This window comes from Lissotriton helveticus, chromosome 1_2 (genome assembly GCF_964261635.1).
Source record: "Lissotriton helveticus chromosome 1_2, aLisHel1.1, whole genome shotgun sequence".
Lineage (NCBI taxonomy): Eukaryota > Metazoa > Chordata > Amphibia > Caudata > Salamandridae > Lissotriton > Lissotriton helveticus.
The window spans coordinates 12465274-12483142 of NC_136058.1; the positions used below are offsets into that span (position 1 = coordinate 12465274).

General features: G+C 36.6%; 1 protein-coding gene across 4 annotated transcripts in view; it reads right to left on the minus strand.

The window, feature by feature from the left end:
* The window catches only part of NTNG1 (netrin G1), a 909002-nt gene that overhangs the window by 376258 nt on the left and 514875 nt on the right, over positions 1-17869 (minus strand). The window lies entirely within an intron of this gene.

Here is a 17869-nt window from a genome sequence, read left to right on the forward strand (position 1 = left end):
AGCGCTCCGTCCATCATCTTTTTGTGTTTGCTTTGAAACATACACAGGGCAGGCTCAAAACAAGCATATATATGCGTACACGTGTACACTCGGAAACATATACAGGTACAAAATCATACATTTCTAACTTTTACAACACATGCAGTGTTCTAATAAATTAAGTGATGGAAGCACGGGGACAAATTACTTGAACTGCAGTCTGCAGAGTTTAGCATAAGCAAATCCAAAGGGATGTTAGATCCCAAAACTGTGTAGAGCGCAGTATGAGATAATCATAACCGAAAATGTTCTGTTGCAGGGATGTGCATTTGGGGTTGGTCATTCATAAAGCAAGGGCTTCAAGGTTCTCAGTAAAATATGATGAATGGAATGAAATGTAGCCCCTTACCACCACCATTAGATTTTGCTGCCTACTGACATGAGCAGGCATCAAATTGGTTGATTACAAAATGAAAGCATATGTTGGAGATGCTACTATTAGTATGCATCTACACATCAAAAGTATATATCTTTCTTAAAGTATTGAACAATATGGTAATTCTTGACCCAGCAAATGGCATCCAGCCTCCATTTATAATTTTTAGACCACCACCACTGGCATTAGAAAATTTGCCCTGCTCACTAGTATAGTGCACCAGTGCTCTTTTGGGTATATGGTGCACTATCCTAGTCCTTGCCATGATGCACTTTTAACTGGGTGCACCAGACGCAGAGCAGGGCACTATGCCCTAATACAGTTTATGTGCTGCCCCAAGCTCAGTTGTGAATCTACCTGGGGAAAGAGCATTACTGAAAGGTTAACAGTCTGTTTGAAGCTGCCTGTTTGTCGTTCCTTTGCAGGTGGTAATGCGGTCTGCAGTTCAAAGTAGTACAGTGATCTTCTTGAATGTGGACACAGTGCCTGAACGTGCCTTCAGGGGGATGATGGATGGGTCCATGGGACCTGTTTTCCCTGATTTCACAGGTAGACGTAGGGATCGTACTGTCTGTGCACCACCTCATATGTGGTACAAAGTCAGTGAGCTCTCTGACAGCTTCTTTGCACCTGTGCCAGTATCTATATTATGGGGTGGGAGGCACATTGACAGTGTTCCCTCATAAACCCATGTAAATGCCCGAAACATCCCTTGAGATTGTGCCAGGGCTATATGTGCGCCGGTGCAATCTGGATTATAGATGGGGAGTGTAAGCGTCTGTGAACCCTTATGCAAATCCAAAGTGTCCTGGGGTCACAGAAAGTGTGTGCACATACCCCTTGTGCCCCCTGGGGCATTATCCATAATACAGCCCCTAGTGCTATAAACTGTGTAACGACATATGCACTAACAGCAAAGAAGAGGACAATCTGCTCAGGTGCTGCACCGTGCAAGTAAACTTCACACAGCGAGCAAAGGCACTGGTATATTTGCTGTACATTGAATCTTCTCTTTCCCTGCTTGCACTTTCCTCCTGTGCTTTCTTTACTATCTTCCCTTGCAGCCACTGCTCATCTCTGCTTTTCAGTTTCAGCATTCTTCCCATTTTAATATCTGCTTCTATCCCTGAGCATCTCCTGTTACATGTACTAACTTCTTTTGTTTACATTGTATCTTCTCCCTGTCTCTGCACTTTGACCTTAATCTCCCTCAATATCCCAACATGTGTCTCCCTGCTTCTCTCCACTTTACTTCTTATCTACCAATTTTCACATAGGCACTACAATGTAAATCATGTTCTGCCCGCTTAATAATGAATTTCTTACCATGATGTCATCAATAGTTATTCTGTTTTTTGCACTAATCTGGATCACTTCTGTTCTCTTTCACTACATTCAGGCCATTACTCACTTCCATTTGCAGCTCAAAACTCAACACCTGCAAAGATGGATTCATCTCCAGTGTTTCCCTGGGCTCCATAGCATCGCTATTAGGTATTTCAATGCTTTTGATATATCTAGAGAAAACAATACACCACTAACAATCCTTTTAGTGCATTATGCCAATCAGTCCATCATTGGATGTGAACAACAGGTGGTAGATCCACAGAGAATTAGATGATGTCTAATCACAAATTTCAGGATTCAGTATTAGCCTACTTTTTCATGGTTAACGTGTCCTATTCCACATGTTGACGAGTGAGTAGGCATTTGCATATCACGCAGGTTAGAAGTGAACTGCTATGAGGTGTGGACACCTCACTCAAAGGAATCAGCACTAGTTTGGAGAACCAAGGCAAAAAGATATTAGAGTATGTGATGAAAAGTAAAATGATTTTTGTTGAATCTCAGAGATAATGAAAGACTGTTTAATACCACGGGACTTAAACAGAACCCTATTTTCCGTATATTGATTTGGCGCTAGGGTGAAACCACCAACAAGGTGATCAAAACCACAAAACCAGTAACTACCACTTGGCAACTTGTATTAAAGGCAGGGTATGCCCACGTACAACATATATACTAGTAATAGTTATACAATTGGGTTGAATTAGAGGTATAGAGTACAGAGACATTGACACCATTTCACATTAAGCCGAGTTTACAAGAAAAAATGGGCATGCTAGAACGCCTACCTTCAGCCCAAGGCTGAAGGTAGGCATTTATCCTGCAGCCATTCTTGATTGGGCCATGATTGCTGCTGGTGATGGGTATGCGTATAAACATATAGATTACACAATGGCGTTGGCGCTGTGTGTGCATATATACATATAGATTACACAGCTGCAGTCACCACTGTGTAGTTATGTTTAGGACCCAATAACTGGTTCACAGTCAAAATATCGACTACAAAATATCGACTGGACGCAATATCGAGTTTTAAATATCGAATGGACAAAATATCGACAGGACAGAATATAGACATCAAAAATATCGTTATTAAGGTAAGTAATGTAATATTGATTGTTAAAAATATAGACATTTAAAATATCGAAGTATATAATATAGTTTAATAAAATTATCGAATTTTTTATAATATTGATTTTTTTATAGTGATATTTATGTTATTATGTGTGTTAAAAGTGTGTATTTATGTTATAAATAATTTTAATTAATGACATTTTTATTTGTTAATTTTTGCGTAATTTAATTCTGTAGCGGGTTGTGGGTTTATAGGGGAATAGGGTGGGAAGTAATTTAATTATAATTAATTAAATATGTAAATTTATTTATTGTTATTCATTTTTAATTATTTGTTAATTAAATTATATTTGGTAATTAATTATCTTTTAATTTGCAATTCATTTTAATTAATTGATTAATTGCTAATTATGTTAATTTTACTAATTTATTTTCTGTAGCGGGTTGTGGGTTTATAGGGGAATAAGGTGGGAAGTAATTTAATTTTAATTAATTAAATATATAAATTTATTTATTGTTATTCATTTTTATTAATTTGTTAATTAATTTATATTTGGTAATTAATTAACTTTTAATTGGCAATTAATTTTAATTAATTGATTAATTGCTAATTATGTTAATTTTACTAATTTATTTTCTGTTGTGGGTTTATAGGGGAATTGGGTGGCAAGTAATTTATTTATAATTAATTAAATATGCTAACATATTTATTGGTATTGTTTTAGAATTAATTGTTAATTATTTTTTATGGCTAAATAATTATGGCTAAATAATTAAATTAGAATTGCTGATTATTTTTATTTAATGGAATATTTGCTAATTATGTAAATTTAATAACATTATTTAATTGTATTTAATTAGAATTTATTGTAAATTAATTTTTAAATGTGAAATTATTAATTGTTAATTTGTAATTAATTTGTATTAATAGTTAAATAATTGTAATAATTAATTTTAATTTGTAATTTTAATTGATTAATTTTTATATTATATTAAATTCGTAATTAATTTTCAATAATTTTTGATAGATATTAATTTATATTTCTTGAAATAATATATGAAGTATTTAATTTCCCTACTGTTGCACCTACTGGAGTGGGAATAGTAATTTTAACCCCTACGCTATCCAATGTTTTCCCTACTGTTGCACTCTTTGGAGTGGGAATAGTCATTTTTACCCCGACGCCCTCGCCTCCGTCCCCCGCATCCGAAGAGCCACCACAGGAGGAAGGTCCTTCTCCTACCTGGCCGCCAGGACTTGGAACTCCCTCCCGAACCCACCTCCGCCTGACCCAGGAAGCTGCTCAAGACCTGGCTGTTCGAGCAGTAGCGGACCTCCCCTAGCGCCTTGAGACCCTCCGGGTGAGTAGTGCGCTATATAATTGCTTTGATTGATTGATTGATACTGTTGCACTCTTTGGAGTGGGAATAGTAATTTTTACCCCTATGCTATCCAACGCTTTCCCTACTGTTGCACCCACTGGAGTGGGAATAGTATTTTTTTACCCCTACGCTATCCAACACTTTCCTTACTGTTGCACCCACTGGAGTGGGAATAGTAATTTTTACCCCTACGCTATCCAACACTTTCCCTACTGTTGCACTCACTGGAGTGGGAATAGTAATTTAAACCCCTACGCTATCCAACGCTTTCCCTACTGTTGCACTCTTTGGAGTGGTAATAGTAATTTTTACCCCTACGCTATCCAACGCTTTCCCTACTGTTGCACCCACTGGAGTGGGAATAGTATTTTTTACCCCTACGCTATCCAACGCTTTCCTCACTGTTGCACCCACTGGAGTGGGAATAGTAATTTTTACCCCTACGCTATCCAACGCTTTCCTCACTGTTGCACCCACTGGAGTGGGAATAGTAATTTTTACCCCTACGCTATCCAACGCTTTCCCTACAGTTGCACTCTGTGGATTGGGAATAGTATTTTTTAGACTTATGCTATCGTACGGTAATAATATTGGATATTATTTAATTATATTATGTTAATATATATATATATGTTATAACAAATATGATTGTAATTTTTTTTATAACTTTCATTAATAATTTAATTATAAGTATTTTTAAGTATATTTTAGTAATTAATTTTTTATTTTAATGTAATTTAACACTGTTTTTAATAAAGTCAATATTTTTTAAAACTATATTTTTGTAAACGATATTTTGTACTCGATATTTTTGTACTTACCTGTTTGCAGATACAAACTCGATATTTTGGCTGTAGATATTTTTTCCTCGATATTTTTGCAAGTCGATATTCTGGCAGTCGATATTATTTCAGTGATCCCCAATAACTATAGGAAGACCATTTTTAGGTTTTCTAATAGCTTTGGGGCCATTTGATAAATCTTCAGAAAACTTTCCAAAAGCAGAGTTCACTCACCAATGCTACTTCCTAAAAGGTTTTGGGTTGATCCCTTAAGCAAGGGCTGAGAAAAAGGGGGTGGTCAAAAAACCTTTTTCCCTCATGTATTTTACGTAGAAAAAAATTGAGAATGATACAGCCAAAACGACTGAAAAGAATTTCATCAAATTTGGCAGAAAGCTAGAGCATTACCCAAAATATGTGCTTTTTATCATTTGGTGTAAATCTGTTCGGTAGTCTTTAAAAAATGTATGTTAAAAATGTATAGATATATTGACAGTTGATCCTGCAAGACTTCCGCACGAACCCTGTGGGACGCAAATTCAAAACATAGAGGATTTGATTAGTCACAAGTGCTTTTTTTCTTGTTAGCAAGTTTGCTCCTGAGGTACTCACAGTCCCTCTGGGCCGAGCAATTTGATTTGCTGGCCTCAACATGAAAGAAAATGTTATGGCTGCCATTACAGGACACAGGCTTCAGACCCCTGTGCTGAAAACATAACAGAAAAATATATTAGAGGCAAGGTAGGGCTACCCTGACCACTTGGAACTTATTAGAGTCCAGGAGGCCAAAATTATTTTGGGGGAATTTTTGTGAGAGGGGTGGGACTCTCATGGTGTGTTATAACAACCCTCCCCCATCACAATGCTTAGCAGCCAATGACTGTGGGTGCCGGTGTTTTGGGCGCAGGGCCTGGCATGAGCTCAGGCCCTGCACTCATCCCTCTTCCATCAATGGGTTTGGCACATTATCATTTAGACCCCTGTGATGCTCACGCTATAATCTTACACATTACAATACTGGTGAGATCTGAAATGTATGGCACTGTAAGTTATATTCATATTAGTTTTGTATAACTGAAAAACTTCTCAGATTTATTTTATTTTAAATAGTTGTCCTTTTTCAGTGAATTTCCAAGGTTTTTTAACGTAACTTAAAATCTTACTACCTTCCTCACGTATAATAACTCCACTTTAACCTTTTGTTAAATGCCTTTACGTGCATTTATGACACATAATGTAATAGAATTAAAATCCATATTTCACAGGGAACCGTGAAATATCGGAAAAACTTCACGCTTCCAAATGAAATGTTGGTTTCACCATGATAGTGGCCCTCAGCCCTATTACCACTCTCCAGAGTTGTACCTTTAGCAGGGCTACTTTTCTTATGTAGCATAGAGGTCCAAATTAAATGGCCAGGTCTTCTCTATTAACAGGCAAATAATGCAAATTTTGCAGCACAGTTTCTGGCACTATTATTTGAACTATCTGAGCAAGAAATATTTTGTTTAGCTGAAATCTGCAAATTATGTGTTAATTGTAAACGAGGATAATTACGGATACATTCTGTTAGTATTGCTTCACTTTGTAAAATAGTTATTTGATAATGACAGTACTTTTTTATTACTCAAGATAAAAACATAACCGTATTAAACAAATGAATACTATTCCGCTGTGTCCACTCCCACATAATTAACAAAGTCAGTTTAGAGTATTACTGTTCTACTTATAAAGTAGGGTTTATCAATATTTGGCCGTGTACTGTAAATGAAAGATAGCCAACAGCTAAGCTTGAAATATATCATATTTGACGGAATGATAATTAAAAAGTAATCAAAAAACATTTGGCACACATGTCCCTTGCATAAACAAAAAAAATGTTGTGACTGTGATACACAAAGTCCATTTATGAGGTGTTATGTTTAGAAATATTCACTCACATTGGGAATTTTCAAATAATTTAGTGACTGACAAACAGTTTCATTGAAAGATAGGTGTTGTCAACACCTGCTCCGCTCTCAAATACCAGGGCTGGTCACAGATGCTCATTTACAGCCTTGTTATTCTTGTAACAGTGAATCAATGAGTCACACATTTCTCTTTTGCATAAAGAATCAATTCCGAAAACGGAGTAATTGCACAAAAAATAAAATGGAAAAATATATGACTAAGCTTGAAAACCAAGCTGCCAGGCTCTCTTCCCTGGAAAATGAACATTACCTGAAGCTACTGTCCACCCACTTACTCATCCCCCGGGCAAAAGGAAACCAACATTTGCTTTTAGAGACTATAAAAACAGTTACAGTAAATATGCTCGTTATTGCAAATGTGCAACACAGGATACATAAAAGACAAAAATCACTGTTATTTTAAGAAAAAGCCCAAAAGACGCAAATTACACTTACATTCATGTTTATCATCATTACTAGCGTTTCCTTTTTTAATCATCGGAAGACCTAGACCATGCTTGGTATTATATGCATTATTGATTCAGTGGACGAGTTTACTTTCATAGGGTCGTGTTTCATATACACCAGGCACCTATTTTAAAGTAATTTTTAATGGTGCTGTTATGTCTAAAATAAGGGGTTCCGAAATGAACTTTGCTGATGGCAGAAATTGAAATTTTAAATTGACACAAGATATATGGGATAATGTATCACCAATTGTAAATTATAAATATATTTCAAATATATTTCAAGTTACCAAAAAGAACCATATAAGGATAAAGTACACCTGCTGTGCATTATAAAGATATTGCAAGTCACCGAGGAGTTCATTAACCATATAGAGGAGCGAGGCCTAAGGCTGAGTTCCTTGATAAGGTTATGGAACTCCGAGATGACTTGCAATATTCTTATGTGTGGCAGGGGGTACTTTATCCTATGTAATATATGGTTGAACCTTCACCTTTCCCAGCAACCACTTAAAACCTTGGGTACTTATTTATGAAATAATAGTGAAGTGCAGCGTGACAAGTCACTTTCTTGCGCTGCACTGCCTTACTGGGAAAGGGCAGGAATGCTCTGTGTTTAAGACATACAGTGCATTCCTGACATTTGCCCCTGCGCTGGCAAACAATGGACTGCAGGCACCTTTTCAACATGGTCCAAGGGTGCCTGTGTTGCATGCAGGATTATTTTTTGTGGACGAACGTACACCTTCCTGCACAAAAACAATCCTGAGAGGTATTTACCTCTTTCTATGTGTGCTGCAGATCACCCCACATGTTGATAGGGAGGAGTGAGTAAGAGTGATGAGACAGGTACTGTTGTCACTTGGCTAGTGTTAGCTTGATGGGGTCTTTCGTGTCACCTCCTTTCCTGTCAATGGGATGTGGCTTGGCTGGTGCTGGGGTTCACATCATGTCCTTGTTGTGGCCTCTGCACTCCCAAAGAGGCTACAGGAAACAGCCAGGCTCCCAACAGTATCTGTGGAGCACTCACACCTCGTGAGGAAGAGGTCACCAAAGGAGGATGGAGGAGACATCAAACTGGCAGTTGGAGACTCTCGGGTGCTGGGTATCACTATGAGCTCCTTATACAATATTGTGATGTCATTTCAGAATCCGCCTTTAAGAAAACAATTTAGGCTCTTTTACAGGCAGATTATTATTTTCCAACTTCGTTACGCAGGTGAGAAAGCATGCTTTGAAAGGGTTAGTCCTTTTCAGGGCTGAGCACATGGTAACTTATTAAGGGCCTCACCAACAGACCGTCGGTGGCGGTCCGCCCGACAGACAAGTCATCAGTCCGACCACCACATTTTGATGCATGCGATCAGATCACATAGGTTGGGAACAAAAAACACTGTCTCCGACAGGATCCAAGATCCCTCCACAGTGGCAGTCAGAATCCTATCCCTACAATGGAGGCGAAGCCTGAGAAGGCCCCACCGAAGGGATTAGGCTGTCCATTTTTGACTGCCTTTTCGTGGCAGTCCCACTCCCATGGTAACGGCAGACGGAAACAGACTTAAGGGGCCCGAGCAGGGCCTCCATCACCCCAGCCGCCACTGCTAAGTGTCCCTGGGGCACATGTAGTGCCCCCCACACATCCATGCACCGTGTGCCGTGTGCCAGGCACCACAATGTACCCGACACATGGTCCATGGATGTGCACAATGTGCTTTTTTCTACTGCGGATTGTGCTGCGGCCCACTACCTGGGCACTTTACGACAGCCGTGCTGGCAGTCTCATTGTAATAGCATGGGTATGACCACCGATTTATTGTCGGACGGTCTTCTGCCCGATGACATGGCAGTTGGCAGTCCCACCGACCGCCATTGTAATTAGGGCCTAAGTTATTTGCATATCTGCGTTCATGGCAAAGAATGACACCAGCACTTTTTTTTTGGGTTGATAAATTCTTAAAATAAAGTTTGTTCAGATATGTGCTTTCTATGCAGTTTTTGCAACTCCTTTAACCAGGACCACTAGAATTATGCACTTCTGCAGCTTTGGCATTTTCCACATAGTTATGGATTCACAGCAGTTTCCACATAATCTAGCATATGTTGATTAATCTGAAAATTTCAACAATTTTTCAGCTCAACAGGTCAAAAGTTATTAAAAGTAGGGCAACATGTGCTCCCTTTGCAAACGTTTATTGATCAATTTGTTAATTGCTTATGTCAGTATTTGGTTGTAAAACCAGTACTAATGAGGTGAAATATCAGTGTTAAGACAAAATATCGATTTAAAAAGATCAGGAGACAGAAACACTGGAAATTAAATGTCATGACACACAAAAATCATGATGCACAAATATTGTTCACAAGATTATCATTTTTTGAGGTAAGTAGTATTGTTGCAGATAATATCGATGTTGTTAATATTGTTTCCACTTATTTATTTGATATTTATTATATAATTTCTGTAATACTGATTTACTATTGTTATATGTTAATTGCTGGCTGTTAGGTTTGTAGGGGTAGAGGATGGGAAGTGAATTATGTAATAATTAGTTTACAATGAATTAGTAATTGTTATTTCATTGATTTTTAATCATGCATTTATGGAATACTTATTAGTTTTACTTATATTTTAGTTAAAGGCTGCTAGTTTTGTAGACGTGTAGGGTGGGAAGTAATAGTTACCAATTTATTATTAATAGTTAAATCATTATGTAATTAATATTTAATTATGTAAAATATGGAATACTGATTTATTTTACTTATTTTAGTTGTGGTAATTGCAGGGTGCAAGGTTTGTAGAGGCATATGATGGGAAGAAAATTAAGTAAATATTAATTATTATTTGTTATTATTTATTTAATTGAATTTTAAATATGTAAATTGTGAAATACTTGTTTTTATTTTAGTTGTTGGGCGCTAGGTTTGTAGGGGTGTAGGGTGAGAAATTCATTAAGTGATAATTAATTAACAATTAATTATGATATGGTAATTCATTCTTTAATTTATTTTAAATATGTAAGTTATGATATAGTTTTTAGTTGCTTTTTAGATTGGGCTGGTAGGTTTTCTTAGGGGTATAGGGTGGGAAGTCAATAAATTAATAATTGAATAATAATTATTTATTAACTGATAACAAAATGTATTCAATAGTAATTACGTAAATTGCTTCATTGTTTTTAGTTTCTTAATACATACATATGTGTGTGTGTATATATACATATATACACACATACACATATATATACATTTTATGAAAATATCTTTTTTAATTAGGAGTTTAATATTTTTTTTACATTTATGGGGTTACTGATATATGTAATGTATTTGAAGTAAAATATTTTCTCTACTGCTTGGAGTGGGAATAGTACATTTCACCCCTCCAAAATCCAACTCTTTCCCTACGGTTGTATAGACTGTAGTGGGAATAGTAAATTCTAACCCAACACTTTCCCTATTGGTGCATAAGCTAGAGAGGGAATAGTACATTAAATTATTAGACTCCAATGGTTTTCATTATATTGATTTCACAGACTGGAGTGGGAATAGTAAATTTTCCCCTCAAAAGTCCAACAATTTCCCTACTGTTGAGCTGTCTGGAGTGGGAATAGCACATTTCACCCCTCTAAAATTCAATGCTTTCTCCGCTGCTGCAGAGATTGGACTGGGAATAATAAATTCTACCCAACCACCCTTTTGTCAATGGGAGCCTGTGTTCTCGTTCAGTATTGAAGTCAATGCGAGTCAGTTCAAACGATGTCAGGAAGCATCGTAATTATTCAGTCGGACTCACAGAACCCGTTTCGGTTGGAAGTGATTCCGGAACCGATTCGGTTGGAAGAGTTTCCGGACTACATCATAATCGGCCCCTCAGGAGTGAGAAATAAATCAAGTGCCTGCTGTGGCACAGCGCTTTTGAAACCAGTAGCTTAGACAAAGTGAGACTTGGCTTATGCAGTGGAAACTGCTCTGGTTTTAAGATAATTGAGAATAATTTGAATCTTATCCTTATTCTATATGTTCTTAACAGATATGGAGTGGACTTTGAGGTTTGGAATATGAAATTCCTATGATTCTTGAAGATGGAGGAATGAACCGTGTACCCTTAAGAGAGTATGTCTACTCTAATGCTAGAGTATGTAACAATGTTCAGCTATGAATTAGGTGTACAAGAATGAAATAGCCATGAATTCATAATTTACAGTAAAGAATTTTATTGTAGATGGAAATACTTCAAACCCAGAAGATATCTGCCTATTGGAATGTTTATTAAGGGATTGATAAACCTGAGGACGATGCAGGCCACGGTTCATATACAGACCTTGTATTTAAGACCTAGGAAGGAATATGTGTAGTGATCATGATATACAGACATAGAGAAAAAGCCGCAATGACAATTACAGTGTTATATAAAATAACCTGATGCAATGGGAAGATCAGTCACCGCTGTGAATATTTAATAAAACAAGCTGGATATTCTATCTCCTGGGTAGGACCATATAATTGCTGTTAATATTATTGATTGTATTCCACAAATACAGTGAAGAATCCATTTAAGGATGTGGTAAAATGTTTATGGTGGACAGCGTATACTCACACAATAAGTTTATATGTTCTAACTTTTTCCATTCTAGTACATAAATGTTAAAGATAGTGATTGCTTCTATAAAAACTAATAGATGTATAATTTTTGTTTTGATGACAGTAAATATGTTCAAATGTTACAACATCTGTCTTTCATTTTGAAATATGAAGAATTTATGATGATTTTTTATGTATGTATACTGATGTAAAAATTTCTGTCTTTTGAGACAGCCCTGAAGAAGTGGAGTGTGTGCAAAACATGTGTTGGCTGTATGCTGTATTTGCCGTTTAAAAAGACATAGCAAGTGATCCAAAAAAGAAAGAATAAAAGAAAAACTATGAAAGAATGTACAGTGTGTGAGTTTGGCAATATCTCAGTCCAGTTATTCATATATATATATATATATATATATATATATATATATATATATATATATATATATATATATATATATATATATATATATATATATATATTGTTTTACAGCTATACTATGACTATTGCTATGAATATATACTTATATATATTTAAATATATGTGTATGAGTATATATATATATATACACTCCCAATATATATAAATATAAATAAGTATATATTCATAGTAATAGATGTAAAGCAATATCATGTAAAATAGATAATGTATAATAGATAATGTTTTTATTCTGTTACACTATGTACATATACAGATACATATATATATGTATATATATGCAGATATTTATATAAATACAAACATAAATATGTTGGTGTGCTTATAAAAGTATGTATTTCTATATAGTATTCATTATTAGTGGAATATATTTAATTTACATGATATTAAATATATATATCACTATATTTTAAATGTTTTACTTTAACCTCTATTTATATTAAATTACAATATTTCTATGAATTTTCGGATGATATTAGTGTCAACAATATGTTTTTCTAATATTGTTGTACTTACTATTATAAGTATAGGAGGACACTATTGTGGTTAGTAAAATATGTTGACACAATATGTTTGTCAACGGTTTTGTTTACCAGGATATTGTGTCAGTGAGCCAAAACATTTGCCCAGGAAGTGCCACTATGAGTACAAAAATGCCCAAATAAAGAAGTAATACCACATTTTGCCACATACTTTGACTTTTCTGGCCACATAATTTAGCCAACCTTGTTGCATAATTTTGTCCTCCATTGCTGCATAATTCCAGAGGCCATCCTATAATAAGAACCACTAAGAGAAAATTGAAGGTCAAGGGGCAGATAAACAATTTGCAACACATTGGATGATTTTTAGGACTAACCTAATCAGAAAGATAAAGTTAATATATGCTATAGTGAAGATCAAAACAATAGCCTTCCACATCTATTTACATAAGTTAAAGGTAGGAGCACCTTGTATTTAACTTTTACAAAAATGAGTAAAACCAAATAATAGTACATTTGCTTTTGAACCCCATAATTAATTACATAAGTCCTTTTGTCAGATTAACAGTTAAAACCATAATGTTCATTAAAAGGAAAGAATAGTATTTAAAACAACATTATTACTATTATTGTGAATAATGATATTAATAAAATGATGATGGTGATGATGATGATGATGATAACAGTAATAATAAAAATAATAACTTTAGAAGGGATGCATTTATGGAGTTTAAATCACACCTTGATCCAACTTAACCCCATTGCCTCTTGCCATTTTGCTTTCCAAAGTAGGCTGTGAAACAACCAAATAATATATGAATAATTGACTAGAGTATTATACTTAATATTTATGCGGACATTGCCATGTGCAGCCCCGGTTGATAAAGGACAACTTTGGTGCTTGAGCTAATTTATAGTGATTATTTTTAATAATCTTTATTTTAATAATCAGGATGATAGAAATACATTCGTACAAGCAAGATAACTTCATCAATACAAACTCATGATAGATCAAACAGAATACAAATACAAACGCATAATAGATCGAAGAGAATACAAATACAAACACAAAAACCCAAAATCTTTACACTACCACAACTTTATTTGTTGCCTCCCTTAGATTCGAGCCCCCCTAAAATGGAGCCCAAATACCTACAGCTTTTTTGGTTGTGCCAATCCTTTGAGCATAGAGTTCCTCATGTTTCTTAACATGTTTCATTTTATCCACCCAGATTTCCATCCCTGCAAGATCAATGATTTGGCTATTAGTGACCCAATATAAAAAAGTTGCATGTTGGCGAATTGTTAATGAGCACTCAACGGGAGGAATCCCAAATAGTATTCCTTGCAGATCGTGTTTGAATATTTCTTGTAGTTTATGACTTAATCCCTCCATAACCTTACTCCAAGAAGTAAATAATTTTGGGCAGAGAAATATTGTATGGGCCCAATCCCCACAGACCTGTCCGCATCTAAAGTAGTGAGCCGACGTAGACCAATTCTTTAAGCTGATGCGATATGGGGCATAATATAGGGCCCGTTTTGAAAAGAAAGTCATATGTTTAAATTGGACTTCACAAATGGCTTTATAAGCCATGAGATTGTACCGCTGTCAGATTGGATAATCCATCCTTCCTCCAAGAGGTAATGACAATGAGGAAAAGGCTAGCGGGGCCAGAGACTCATATACGTATGAATATAGCAGTTGATACCAATTGCCAATGCCTACAAGCTTCATTCCGAAATGTGCTCTGCTAATATGATCTTTGGCGGTGTCGGCTACCTGAACGTATGTCCGAAGATGGTCATTAACTTGTAGGTAGGAGAATGACAACTTGGGTGTAACATTTTCATTGTTCTCAACTATCTGTGCCCATATTTTAATTTGCCCTCCCAAAAGAAAGAGACCCAAAATCCGATAATCTGTCTTTCCCCATTTCCTGAAAATCAATTTCAGAAGGGATAGGCCTAAAGTTTTAGTTTCTGATAAAGGTACACATGAATGGGTCAACGAAAAACAGTATTCAACGTGCAAATTTTGAAATCTCCTTACCACCATATATGGCGTTTTGTACAGTGAGTGCTTGGGTAATTTAGGGATTTTCAAAAAAGACGGTACAAGTCCACCCTGTTCATTCAACATATACTGGAGGTAAAAACAACTCACTAGGGACCCCCTGCAGCACGCTTCAGTAAGTCAAAAAGGCTGCTTTGTAATAATTCTGAATACAGGGGAGTGCTAACCCTCCATCGGCAACTGGCATCTGTAGTGTCCCTAACTTCATCCGAGGTATTTTCCCCTGCCATAAAAACTAGCAAAGTTGTTGATCTGTTTCAAGAAAAAATCCCTGCTTAACCGAAATAAATAGGGGGAGAATTGACATTTTAATAATGGCCAAACGCCCAGTAATGGATATTGGTAGGTTCTACCACTTATTTAAAAGCTTGCAAACGTTTCTAAAAGTGGCAGAATAGTTCAATTTGAACAGATCAGCAATGTCGTTAGATATATAGATAACTAGATATCTTACAGGGCGAGATGTAGAGAAATGTTGCTTTATTTCCAAAGGAAGAGTCGTGTGAGGGCAATGGAAAAGAAGCACCTCAGACTTGGCACGATTAATTTTTTAACCCCCAAATTCCGAGAATAGTTGGATTCTACGAAAGGCGTTGTCGATATTACAGCTATTGCCAGCCAAGTACAAAATAATATCATCTGCAAACAACTTCAGCTTGGGAGCGTCGGGCACTGGTGGCCGAATCTCAGGATCTTGTCTGAGGGCAGCCCCTAAAGGTTCTACAAATAGAGCAAATAGTATGGGTGACATTGGACACCCTTGCCTTGTGCCCGAGAGATGAAAATAACTCCAGCTGACTTTGAATTCACCATTATAGTAACCGCGTCCTTGGAGTAGAGCTTTCGCACTAGTTTGACCATTTTGGAAGGATTTCAAACCACCGAGGATTCATAAAAGGACATCCTACTGTACACAGTTGAATGCCTTTTCGGCATCTAACATAATGACGGCTGCTGGAACACTGTTGTTAGAATAATAGTCTACTGCTTGTATTAAGAAGTTTGTGTTGGTAGATAAAGTTATGCCTGGAAAGAAGCCATTTTGGTCTTGATGTACTAGTGACAGAGTAGCGGGCTAGTCTTAGCGTGATTACCTTTGCAAATAGTTAACAGTTGGAATTCAAAAGGCTTATCGGATGGTAAGACCCAGGTTGTTCGGCCATCTTATCTTTCTTTAAAAAACTAATAACGACCGCCTCTGTAGATTGTGCAGGAATTTCACCCCATTTAAAAAGTCATTGAATAATATTACCATACAATCGATGATCTGCTGGGCAAAAAGTTCATAAAACTCAGATTGTATAACATCATTGCCACAAGCTTTTGCATTGAGAAGCAGCATTGTAGCTTTTAGAATTTAGTCCCATGTAATGGAGCTTCAATTGTTGTTCGGATGTCCTTTTTGAGAGAAGGAAGTAGAATAGAGTGGAAAAAGGTCTCCATTACATGGGACCAAGGATTACAGCCCGAGGTATAGAGCTGCTCATAATGCTCTAGAAAAATGTTTCCTAACTGGTCTGAATCAGAAACTATAGAATTAGAGGTCCTGTCCCAGATCCCTTTAATAGTTTGCAAATTCCAATTCTCTTTTAACGACCATGCCAAGAGGAGGCCAGCATGCTCATTCTCTTTATAATGTATCTGGAAAGAGGTGTACTGCTGGTTCACTATATCGTGAGAAAGAAAATCTTCCTGTGGCCTCTGGCTAGCCTCAGCCAAGCTATCCCTGGTTGTTTTCGAATGAACCCGAGCATCCAACCACCTGCATTGCTGGAGCTCAGATTGAAGGACCAAAATGTCCTCTTGCCTTGCACTATTACGTTGTGCAGTATGAGCTATGACCTCCACCCTAATAAATGATTTACAAGCCCCCCCAAATAGAGTGGATGGTTGTGGTGTTGGCATACAGATGCCGGAATTCCACCAGGCGAATGCGCATGACTGCAATCTAACCCTCTTGTGTCAATAAGGATTTATCGAACAACCAGCGTGGTCTTGCCATGCGGGAATCACATTATTTGGGATCTGCAACTGGGACAGAGTGGTCTGAAAAGGAGTTTGACATTATACCAGCCCCTACCTTTTGCCAATTGTGTGATATTCAAAAATAGTCAATACTTGATGCAGAGTTGAAACGTTTGGAGAAGAAGATATACTCCCGTCTGGTGTGGTAGTCTGCTCTCCATGTATCCACAAACGCAAAATCTCATAAAATACTACCTAAATCCAGAACTGATTTTGGGTTATGAATTTATCATGATTTTTGTTTTAGATCACACTTACCAGACAGCACAAGCTGTTTGGCTGTAAAAGACCTATTTTGAGCTTACCAAGTAGTAACAGTGGGTTATACCCCACTCACTGGCTTTATTGTCAGTCTCATATGCTCACTTTGTATTCAATGGCTTTTCTTGCCTTAGCTTTTCCATCTTGTTTTTGTGTCTCCCCACGAAAATAGTCTCTTCATGATCCCTCTGATTGTATGTTTTCTATCCATCCATTGCTCACCTTTAGGGTACTAATTTTTTCTTTTTGCTTAATCATTCATAACAGTACGTATGCTTTCCATCTCACTCGTGAATGTGCTTCTCCCCTGACAAATAACACTCCCTGTTGCTTTTATCATTGTTGCAGCTGAAGCTTACTCAGGATTTTTTAATACTACTGGGCCCATATGAGTACCTGTTTTTACTCAGATTCTACACCTAACCCTCAGAGGCGGTGGTCCTCAGATGGACCTTTCTTTGTCATAGTGAAGGGATAGAAATCAGGATGGTCAGTGGTCAGCCACCCAGTGAGGACTAATAATTTCAGCCAACTCACAAAATGGAAAACAGGTTAACATATTTTACTCTCAGAACCGTACTACAAAAATAGAG